Source organism: Lissotriton vulgaris, chromosome 5, assembly GCF_964263255.1.
Source record: "Lissotriton vulgaris chromosome 5, aLisVul1.2, whole genome shotgun sequence".
NCBI classification, from domain to species: Eukaryota; Metazoa; Chordata; class Amphibia; order Caudata; family Salamandridae; genus Lissotriton; species Lissotriton vulgaris.
The window spans coordinates 1,144,470,824-1,144,481,963 of record NC_141693.1 but is presented as its reverse complement, the minus strand read 5'-3'; positions in this window follow the sequence as shown (position 1 = coordinate 1,144,481,963).

The following is an 11,140-nucleotide window of genomic DNA, read 5'->3' as shown; positions in this document are numbered from 1 at the left end:
GGCCTGAAGCCCAGGAGAGTACAGGCAGGGAGTATAAACTTTTTTCCCTGCCCGCACACTCCCTTGAGGGAGCACAACTTTGAATTTGCTCGGGTGGAAACAGAGGAAAAATCTGCCAGCTCCCACGAGCATCACAATGGGTGCTAACTGGGGAGCCATCAGGGGCCATGGTGGACTTGGGGCTCACTACACAACCCGCTTTAATTTGTATGTCGAGGGTGCCCGGGTGTCTAGAGTAGTCACCGGGAGCACCTAAAACAAATAAAAAAAATGCTGCTTCTGCCAGCACTTGATATTGGTGCTGGCTGGAGAGACGGCAGGGGGCCCCTGAAGGGTTAAGGCTCCTTCCGTACCTGCCAACATTGCTATGGGCACTGTGGGTGGGCACCAGGGTGTCCGCTTTAAAACAAAAAGTGGCGCACAATGCCTTATAGCTTTTTACAGTTATATTTTTACTCCGTGTGGTGCCCCGAGAAGGGGCCGGGCACCACCAACCATTTTTTGTTTGTCAGGGGCCTGAAGGAAGAGCAACAGTCCCCCAGCAACTAAAACAAATAAACTGTATGTCTTTTAGGCCACTGAATCCATGACCCCAGAAGAGCTTACCATATGTGTTTTTTAAAACACTCTAAGTTGGAGCCGTACACTGTTCAGCTGGAGTGCAGGGACCCCTTGTGGTTGGTTCTAGGGTTTCATTTTGTGGGCTGGAAAGTGTTTAAGAAAAGCCTCAGTGACATGTTGAAATGTTTTTTAAATAAGGGTTTATTAAAAATATTTCTTATCACTTAAATATTGCAATGTGTGAATTTATCAAATATGCATTTGATTATAGTACTTGGTGACTTAAAGAAAAGGAATGTAGGTCTGCTTCCTATATGTTGATATGCTGACCCCTTGATAAAGTCATTGGGAGCGCTTTATATATTTTGGAGTTCTGACCCTTTGACAAAGTCAGTAGATCTGCCTTACTTATAATGACATCCTTTATATTGTTACATCACAAAGTCACCTGTGTACGCCCAAACCCCATGATGTGCCAAAGGCTGTGCACTGTGGTATCAGCAGGGGGCTGGATTCCAGTGGGGATGGGGTGCAGGGCCTGGCTGCAGGCCTAGCTTTGCTCCAGAATTCCATGCCACACACGGACAAAGTAAATATAACTCGAGCTCTCGCCATGCACTGATATTTACCTCAAATTTTACATCACTCATGAGATGTTCTATGACACCATTGTTAACATCAATGAGGTATCGGAAACGACACAATTTATGACAGCACTGTGCATGGCGGGGGCGTTAATGATATTTACTCTAAGGCACGAGTTATAGATACTTCAGATTGCATCTCATACATACATTTTATTCATGCCCTTATGCACTTACATTTTTACATCATGCAATAAGGTAAACTGAGGTTTTCGTGCCACTGAAAAGAGCACATATAAGAGAATTATTGAATTACTTAGCTTATTTTATTCAGGTCATTTGGAGCATGCATTTATTTATCGCAGAACAACAGTGTATGCGAAAGTGATTATTTATAGGACCTTTGAATTCAGGGCAGAGCGACCTGTGTGCATTCAACTGATTTTTATTCCAGTTATTAAAATATATGGTTATCCAGGACACAACAACTGTTTATCCTATTCTGACTTAAATTTTAGCTATTTATAGGGCATGTTTATTCATGGGCAGAGCAGCTGTGTTTATCTGATTTTTATCCCAGTCCTTCATATGACACAGCCATTCAGGGCAGAGCAAGCTGTATGCGTGACATTTTATTTCAGCTAGTTATAGCCATTACATTACATTTGGAAACCAGAGGTGCATGAATGTATAGTCAAAGCTTATTTATTCATATTTATTTAATATAATGCATAGGAGTTTGTAATCTCTCTATATAAGTCCATCTTAAAGTTCTTTATTGCAGTTCAGTTGTGAAGTAACAATGCCTGCTGGAGAACCAGAAGCCTATGTGAAAGACAGGCCAAAGAGCATAAATAAAGCGACAGTTCAAACAACAAAAACGACACCTGTTTTTATTCTTCTGATATGTTTTCCTAAAATGAACTGTGATGATCAGAAAGGATATACTTATGGCATCTAAGGTGAGAGCTGTCCAAAGTTTGGATGGAGCAAAAGTATACTCTTTGTAAAATAAATATTTACTTTAGCACCATTTTCTGGTACGCATTTTTTCCATTGTTGCAAACAAATCCTGGATTTCTCATTTATTTATTTATTTATAATTACATTTATTAAGCGCGCAGCTACCCGAAGGTTTCCCGGCGCTAAGGCAAACTAACGGCAAGAAAAAGTGAGAAAAGTAATAAACCATAGGGTTAAGTGTTGAAAAGCCAGGTTTTAATTCCCTTGCGGAAAGTAAGAAAGCAAAATTCAGAGCGCAACAGTTGAGGTAGGGCGTTCCATAATGAAGGGGCCAGCAGGGAGAACGAGCGTCCACCCATTTTGGCTCTGTTGGTACGCGGAATCATGAACTTATTCTGCGTGGAAGACCTGAGTGTCCGAGGGGGAATATATTGCTGTACTAGGGCGGACAGATAGTGAGGGGCCTTACCAGTCATGATTTTGTGCATATAGCAGAGTGCCTTAAACTTAACCCTGTTCTCGATACGCAACCAGTGCAATTTCCGCATATGGGGGGAAACCGAGGATCTAACAGGAAGGTGACAGATGAGGCGAACTGCCATATTCTGCACCACCTGGTACCTCCTGGTAACCTCCTTGGTGGCGCCCAAGAGAAGGATGTTCCCATAGTCCAGGCGGGAGATGACAAGAGCCTGGACTACGGTCCTCAAGGTGTCCGCAGGCAGCATCCACGTGATTTTTCTCAGCCACCTGATGATGGTGGTACAGGTGGCGGAGACTTTAACAACGTGTTGCTTGAAGGTTAGCTGGTTATCAAAAAGAACCCCAAGATTGCGGGCAGACTCTGATGGAGTGGGAAGAAGACCCATCTCCGCTGGCCAATGGTGTGGGCCCCAGAGTGAAGTGTCTGGGCCAAACAGGAGAAGCTCTGTCTTGTCCCCATTTAATTTTAACTTGTTCTTCAGCATCCAATCCGATATTTGTTTCAGCCCGGATTGAAGAGAAGACGAGGGGAGGTTTTTATTGGTGGAAAGGGAGTAGATGACTTGAGTGTCATCAGCATATGAGTAGATTGTGAGGCCCGCCTGTTCCGCTAAAAAAGCAAGCGGCCTCACATACAGGTTAAAGAAAAGAGGACTAAGAATAGATCCTTGGGGAACACCGTGAGTGGAGGGGAGAATAGAAGAGACAGAAGTAGAGGAAAAGACTTGGAACGTGCGGTCAGAAAGAAAATTAGCGATCCAGGCCAAGGCGGGACCACCAACGCCAACCTCCTTCAATGTGGACAATAAGATGGAATGGGAGACGGTGTCGAAGGCGGCACTCAAATCAAGCAGAATGAGTGCCACCGTCTCCCCATTATCCACTTGGCGTCTGATGGTCTCTGACACTCCAAGGAGGGTGGTTTCCGTGGAAAAACCCGCACGAAACCCAGATTGAGAACCATGAAGACAATTGGAAGATTCAACAAAAGAATTAAGCAAAAAATTAACATGTTTCTCCAAAATCTTGGAGAAGCAAGGGAGCAAAGAAATAGGGCGAAAGTTGGAGGGATTGTTTGGATCTGCATTTGCCTTTTTTAATAGTGGAACCACCATTGCGTGTTTCCATTCGTTTGGAACCACCGCTTCTGTCAAAGAAGCGTTCAAGACATCTAAAATAATGTGAAGGGATACTGGGTCCAGAGAGCGCAAAACTTGCGGGGGCATGGGATCTAGGGGGGAGCCAGATTTGATGTCTTGAAGATATTTATTAAGAAGCGCAAGGGAAATAGGGTCCCAAGCAAGAAGTGGGGAGAAGGTGGGCAATGGGCCGGGGATGGTATCAAGCGGAAAGTTACATGGGTGTTGAGCAGAATGGGTGGGAGAGACAGGAGTAGAATTAAAAATGTCATAAATCTTGTCAATTTTTGCAAGAAAAAAGTTGGCTAAGGCATTACACTGAACAGTGTCTAGACAGGGATCCTTAGGGACCGAGGAAGCACCCGAGAGCTCCTTGACTATTTTGAACAGGGCTTTAGGTCTATTTTGTGCTGTAAGAATGGTGCTATTCGCAAAATCAGCTCTGGCAGTATCACAGGCCGCATGATAAGTTTTGAGGGCGGACTTGTATTTAATTTTATGGGAAGGGTTATAGTTGGAACGCCATATGCGCTCCAATTTTTTACAGTTGGATTTTTCAGCCCGGAGGGAATCGTTAAACCAGGGAGCAGGGGGATGATGAATTTGAGCTTTGTTATTTTGATTCGGAAGACAAGAATCCAGGGCGGTGGTTAGCCATGATGTAACAGTGGGAAGCTCTTTGATAGTAATCTTGGGGACCGTAGGTTTGGAGTTGACAAGAAGAGAGTTTAATTTATTCAAATCAAGACGTTTCCAATTTCTACTGGCTTTGTGAGGAAGTAGGTCGGGCCTAAAGGAACCAGCCACAGACGTTTTGACAGCAAAATTAACAATAAAATGATCAGACCAAAGCACAGGAGTAGAAGAAAGATAGGAAATGCCAGTTAGATTAGAAAAAATGGGATCTAAAAGATTGCCGGCCTTATGGGTAGGGTCGGAGTTGTGAAGATGTAAATCTAGTGCTTCAAGATCCTGTCGAAGACGTTTAGCAATGGCACAAGAGGACGAGTTGAAATGAATATTTAAATCACCAAGAATCGTAAAATTGGTAGACTGTACTAAAAACGGTGCGACAAGATCGGAAAATGAGGCCGCCCAGCTGCTAGCAGAGCCTGGTGGACGGTAAATCAGGGTGCCCGTTAATGTGAATTGAGGAGAGAGAGTGAGTTTAAACAGACTCATCTCCTCCTCTTTTTATGATGTTGGAGAAGGACAATCACTTCCATAAGGCGAGGTAAGTTAGGTGCCGTAGAGTGCTATTTACTAGTGGTGTATAATTACTGAAGGCCCAAACAAATAACCTTTTACTGTCTGGGGACACCCGAGCTATCAAAATTATTTTTTATATGGAACAAGGAAAATCCGAACACTGTGCCCATGACAAAGAGTAGAGGAACACCCATCCAGTATTTCAAACATCTAGAAATGTAAAAAGCTCATTAGAAGCTGCGTTTTCCTTGTTTGAACTACGTGTTTGAAAAAAATACTTCCAGGTTTCAAAGTAATCTTTTTTAAGCTGCAGGGAATAGGTCTCCCTAGTATGCATCATATTGTTTGTACCTTCATTGCAGAAGCGGGAAAGACCCTCCTCCCACAAGCTTTATTAAGAAAGATCTGAGAGGGTATTCCCAAAAGCAAGTTCCAAGCTTTATTTTAAACCAAGGTGTCTTCTCACCAAGAGACATTTCACAAAGTAGTGCTTGCCACATAAATGTAATTCATCAGCTAATCCGTCTTTTCTTTATGATCTAGTCTTGAATCCTCTTGAAATTGATGACATCTCAGTTTCCCACCTCTCAAGTCAAACATCTGGGCTTCCCCTTGAATCCTACTTTCTTGCTCATGCGACAGAATTATATCATGACTGATTCTGCAGGCTTCCAGTTTCTCTCCATGGTGGGGATGATATATCCCCTGTCACTGTATCTCCTAAGATCAGTGGGTCATAAGACATTGCCCAATGGACAATGGCAATGCCACAAACCTACACCTCACTCTTCCCTCTCCAAGCTGATGCTTTTGGTGGCCAAACTCATCCCTTCCATATGGAAATTTAATCATATCTCATGAATTGCAAGACAAATATTCGGCCCTATAAATAAAGACAGAATCAATTTCAAAACATTCTCTTCGGTCAATAAAGCAAACTATCAAAATAAACCCCCTTCCTTACAAAGAGGACTCAGAAAAAAATATATGTTTATAGTTTATAGTTAAAATCTCCCTTCTCTGTCGCAACTACTTCCTGCACTCCTCACCCAAGGGACTCTCGACTTCACCCCTTCTCTTTTCTTCAGGAGACATCAAGCAGCTCACCTACTCCGACAATTCCCAATTTAACTGCATTCCACTTTCCTTCAGCTTCTAACCGTGTCCTACTGCGACTTCTCTCGCATAGTTTTCTCTCGCATAGTTTTCTTCATGATTAAACTTTTTTTATTTTTTATACTGTGTACTATTGATTGTGAGGTTACTTTTAAAAAGCCTTTACCTAAGCGAAGGCAGAGTCATTAAGACGCATCTCTACTCACGTACAGTATTTTGTCGTTTAGATCAAAATTTTGTACCCAAAACGGGACATCATAGTAAAAGTAAAAGTTCCCACTGCGTGTTCTGTAGCTCTAATTCACTCTCATTTTTGCATGGGGGTCAGTCACCTACTTACATTGTTTAGATCGTGTGGCGCTGGTGGCATTCTTGTGGCCGGTGATTTCAGTGGTGACTCAGTTTACAAAGGACCTTGGCAGCGGCAATATTCAGGAATTGGCTAAAAGCAGATAAGCATCAAGGCAGGCCTGATTGGCAGATGCACAACCTGGCATATGCAGCCGCCATGTGGAGATCCCATGGGTGCTCATTGCAGGAAGTTGCTGCCTCCGTGTCACGATTACATGGGGCGATCATCTGGGCTGGGATCACGTTTCTGCTTCTGCGGTGATGGCAGCTCCTTCACTGGACTGGCTTAGAGTCCAACAGGACCAGGCCTGCGGGCTCTGCAGGGGTCCTGAACAGCATGTGGTTCATTCGAGAGCTTCAATTCTATACACAGTCTACTGCAGGGGCTGTGATGGGAGACTGGGAGACCCGTCACAAAATGTGTAAATTCTAATCCACAAGGCAGTCAGCAACCTCTGGGTATTATAAGTGTTAGGAACATAACCTAGCTAGACAGTATATCATTCTGCAGGGCCAGGCCCTCTCTGAGCTAGCAGACAGGAGTCTAGGTGCTCTACAGATCTACACCTTATCCACCAATTTGATTTGTGCAGCCTTTATTTGATGCTTTCACACCTCTAGAAGACTGGATTTCATGCTGACACAAGCCGTGGTCATACAGCAGCTGCTCATTAAGTACTCTGCAGGGTGCTCCATTCCTTGGTCAAGAAGAACTTGCAAGAAAGTAGCCTGCTTTGGATTCAACTATCATACAAAAATTCAAGACAGGGTATGTGGATCTACTATCTAAGGTTTCTTAACTGGTTTGAGATGGTTCCAATTCAAATGACATTTTCAGGACGCTACTGAGACACATCCTTTGTCCAAGGGGATGAATCTCACAGTAGCTGTAGTAATGAGGATGGCTCCCAGAATATCTAAAACATGGCTATGATAAAGCGTGAGATCTCTGCACCTGGCTGTCATTGTTCTTCTCGAAGCGGTAATCAGGGACAGCCAAATGAGTAGGGCCTGCCTAGAAATTTCCCTTTAACTGAAACTTCAGTCACACCCCTCATGACTACCATCTACCAAATGGCAGAGCTCAAGAAGAACTAATTAAAAGCCTTTCGCTAATAATATTCTCACTCAATTTTTAAAGGCTGTATTCTCTCTCACTGACTTTTCTGGGTCTCCACCCTCCATGCAGGCACTACGTTTCCTCTATCACCCTCATTCTTGTGCCTTGCTCATTCAGGGTGCCATTCAAAATGGATTCCACTGTTCCCAGTACTTTCACCATACACATGCTACATACTCATGCACTCAACACTCACACAGAATGTTTGCACAAGGCTCTGGGGTTCACATAAAAGGAACTTTACCTGAGAGGGATCAGTAGATTTTATGGCAAGACTGAGGGCTGTCATTATCTATGCATCCTTTTATGTTGCTGATCCCTACAGCACTTAAAAGGTGGAACGCTGACATCAGAAACAGAATAAGAACATCACACATACTATAGTAAACGCCCTAACATTTATACTCTTCCTCTTTTGGGGGTTGCTCCACCTAGATTTGCCTTGACTTATCACCTACAAGTATACTTTAAACAAATGCAGACATACCTTTGCTATAGGAGCTGAAAAGTAGTTGTATTTTAATTGACCATTACCAAACAATCCCTCTGCTGAAGTGTATCTCTCAGAAGATGGATACCCACAACCAAGGTGTGACACTAAACCACAAACTGATTTAGATCTCTCAAATTTATCCATAGCCTCCAACATTTGTCCTTTTTCTGCAGCAAGTAAATTGTACGTCCAAAACCTCTCTACTTTTCGTCCACCCGAGTAAATGCCATCTTTTCTAACATGGAACCCTGCTTCTGCCTCTACCGAGCATTTCTCTCCCTCTGAGAAAAGCAACTCTCCCAGTTCCTTGACCTGAATAGATGCTGATACAAATTCGGCAACATAACCATATACTACTACCTGCAAGACCAAGCTGTTGCACGTAACAGTCCTCCATACGTTTTAGGTCTTGTCAATTCCATCCCGTAGGGATGGTAGGCGAGATTTATAGTAAGCGTTTCGAAAAGTCTACCCACTGCGGATCGCGTTCAGTTCATGTGAGCCAGGCGTGTGCACAGGAATTCGCTCCCCCTACCCCTCCCACAAAGCAAGACAAGACAAGAACATCAAAGCGACCGCAGTCGTTCTGTTTCCATTTGCCATCAGCCACTTCACACGCTCCGCAGGACCATCTGCTTGTGAATCGGAATGCTGGCATGGTTGCTCTCACTGGCTGTCCCTCTTCCCCACTGCCTCGCCCAAACTCCTGCATTCCATACCCTACTCACCTCTGTCCCTCATGCCAAATTCTCCTTTCTATCCAGCTCTGCTAACTTGCTACTATGCTTCATTTTCTCTAACCACGCTTCTGTCTGTTCAGCCTCACCCTGTCTCTTTTAGTCCTCGCCTCTCTGCGCCCCCCATCCCGGCAACCACTCCCTCCCTTTCTTTAACTCTTTGCCCCCTTCTCTCTCAAACATGCCCCCTCTTCATGTCATATCTTCTGGCTTCGCTTTCTCTCTCACACCATGTCTTCTCTGTCTCTAGCTCTCTCTCACACGCTCTTTTCTGTCTCTCATATGTCTCTCGCTCTCTCTCACACACTCTCTTCTGTCTCTCGCTCTGTCTCACGCACTCTCTTCTGTCTCTCGCTCTGTCTCACACATTCTCTTCTGTCTCTCGCTCTGTCTCACACACTCTCTTCTGTCTCTCGCTCTCTCTCACACACTCTCTTCTGTCTCTCGCTCTCTCTCTCAAGCACTTACATTTTCGTGTTTCCGCTTTGCTTACATTCTTTCACTTGTTTTCATGCGTGAGTAGTGGACAATTATTACCCAACAGTTTTTTACCCCTTGATTGTAACATAATTTCAGGATAACACCACCTCAAAACAACGGACAAATACACCATCTATTGCTTGGCGAGTACAAAACCTCAGGGTCAGTAGTCACGCTATGCACAGACACAGACAGAGCCAAGCCATTCCTTGGTGTGTACTTAACCTCTCAGTCACGCTCTGCTCAGCACAGGCATTCAGAGGGAGCATGCCTTCTGGGCTCTGGGAGTTTAAAGGCCGGGCTCGGGAGGTCTGTGTGGATTAGTGGACCTGCCAGCTCTCATCAGTTTTAGAGTAATCCAGTGTTTTTTTTCTGAAGGTTTCCGTTTAGCCTATTTTTATCAGACACGCTCCAACGTGTATTAAATATATTTCTTAAAAAGGCTTTTTTTCCGCTGCAGGACCTAAAGGTGTTTTTATGTATGTGTACTTTTTTAAGCTATAATTTAACACACTGGATACTATGTTCATAACTCTGATACCTGCAGCCCAGATTTACTCTGATAATGAGTAACTGGGGATTTCCACAAGCGACCAGAAACCTGGCGCCCTCCATTGGTCAGTCGCATGAGCTATTCGAGGAAGCAGGACAGCTTAGATGAACATGGCAGCAAGTAATCTGCCAGTAGAAAATACCCCAAATTTGGTTGAATAACCCCCCTCCTGCATCCCAACTCCCTCTCCCCCGATATACTTACATTTGGTATCTTACTTGCTCGCATCACATCCTGTTCTTACAATTGTCATGCACATGTAGTTGCATTAGCAAACTAAAAGATATCTTTCAAGTGATTAACTGAAGGGTAATTTTGCAATTCAATATTAAACGTATAGTGAGCCCCTAGAATGCATCCAATTCTGCATATTGTCTGAGGGAATGCAACACATCTTTATGAAGTGATATCCGAAGGATGGAAAAAAGGTGCAATATGGGAAAATAAATTACATAAAAACTATGGAAGCCTGGCAGAAGGAAATACCAAAAATAAAAGCAAGTACAGGGACGTATTTCAAAGGAAAGATTATCCCACTTCTGATGGAACCACTGTTGTAAGGTTTTTTTCCCCACGTATTTTTTCCTAAAAAACTGTCTATTTTGCGGACATTCTGAGAACAGTTACTCAGACGCGATAGAATAGGAGGAAAAGGTGGTGGAGTACTCATAGCAGTTAAAGAGAATATAAGTGTTCAAATTATAAATAGCCTTGCGGTAAATCATCTAGAAATTTTAATCTTTAAAATAAATGACCCAGAAAAGAAAGACATATGGAAAGGGGCACTATTATATCGCCCTCCAGGAAACAAAGGAGACTTTGCCAACACTCTATTAGAAATTATCGCTCCGCATGTACTGACGTCAGACTAATTTTTATTATTAGGTGATTTTAACTACCACGTGGACGATCAGTCCAACATTGACACCGAAAAACTGATCTCTGCAATGAACACCCTGAACCTGATACAAAAGGTCACCGGCCCCACCCACCAAGCAGGTCACACGCTTGATCTATCATTCACTAACTCGTCGAATGTCATGCTAATGACTCCCATTCCATTACTATGGACTGACCATTTTCTTGTGAAATTCTCCATAAGCAGCCATAGATCTAAAATCATAATAAATAAAAAACAAAAAACATGCAGAAACATGAAAAAGATCACTCTGGCCACCTTTTCTGAGAATTTCACGACAGACCTTACAAACCTTAAGCAAAATGTACATCTTGGAGCTATACATCTGGAGTCCGCTGTCCATAAGACACTAGACAAGATAGCCCCCATTCGAAAGGTGTATTGTAGGAAAAAAACTCACCTTGGTTTACTGACCAACTAAAACATCTTAAA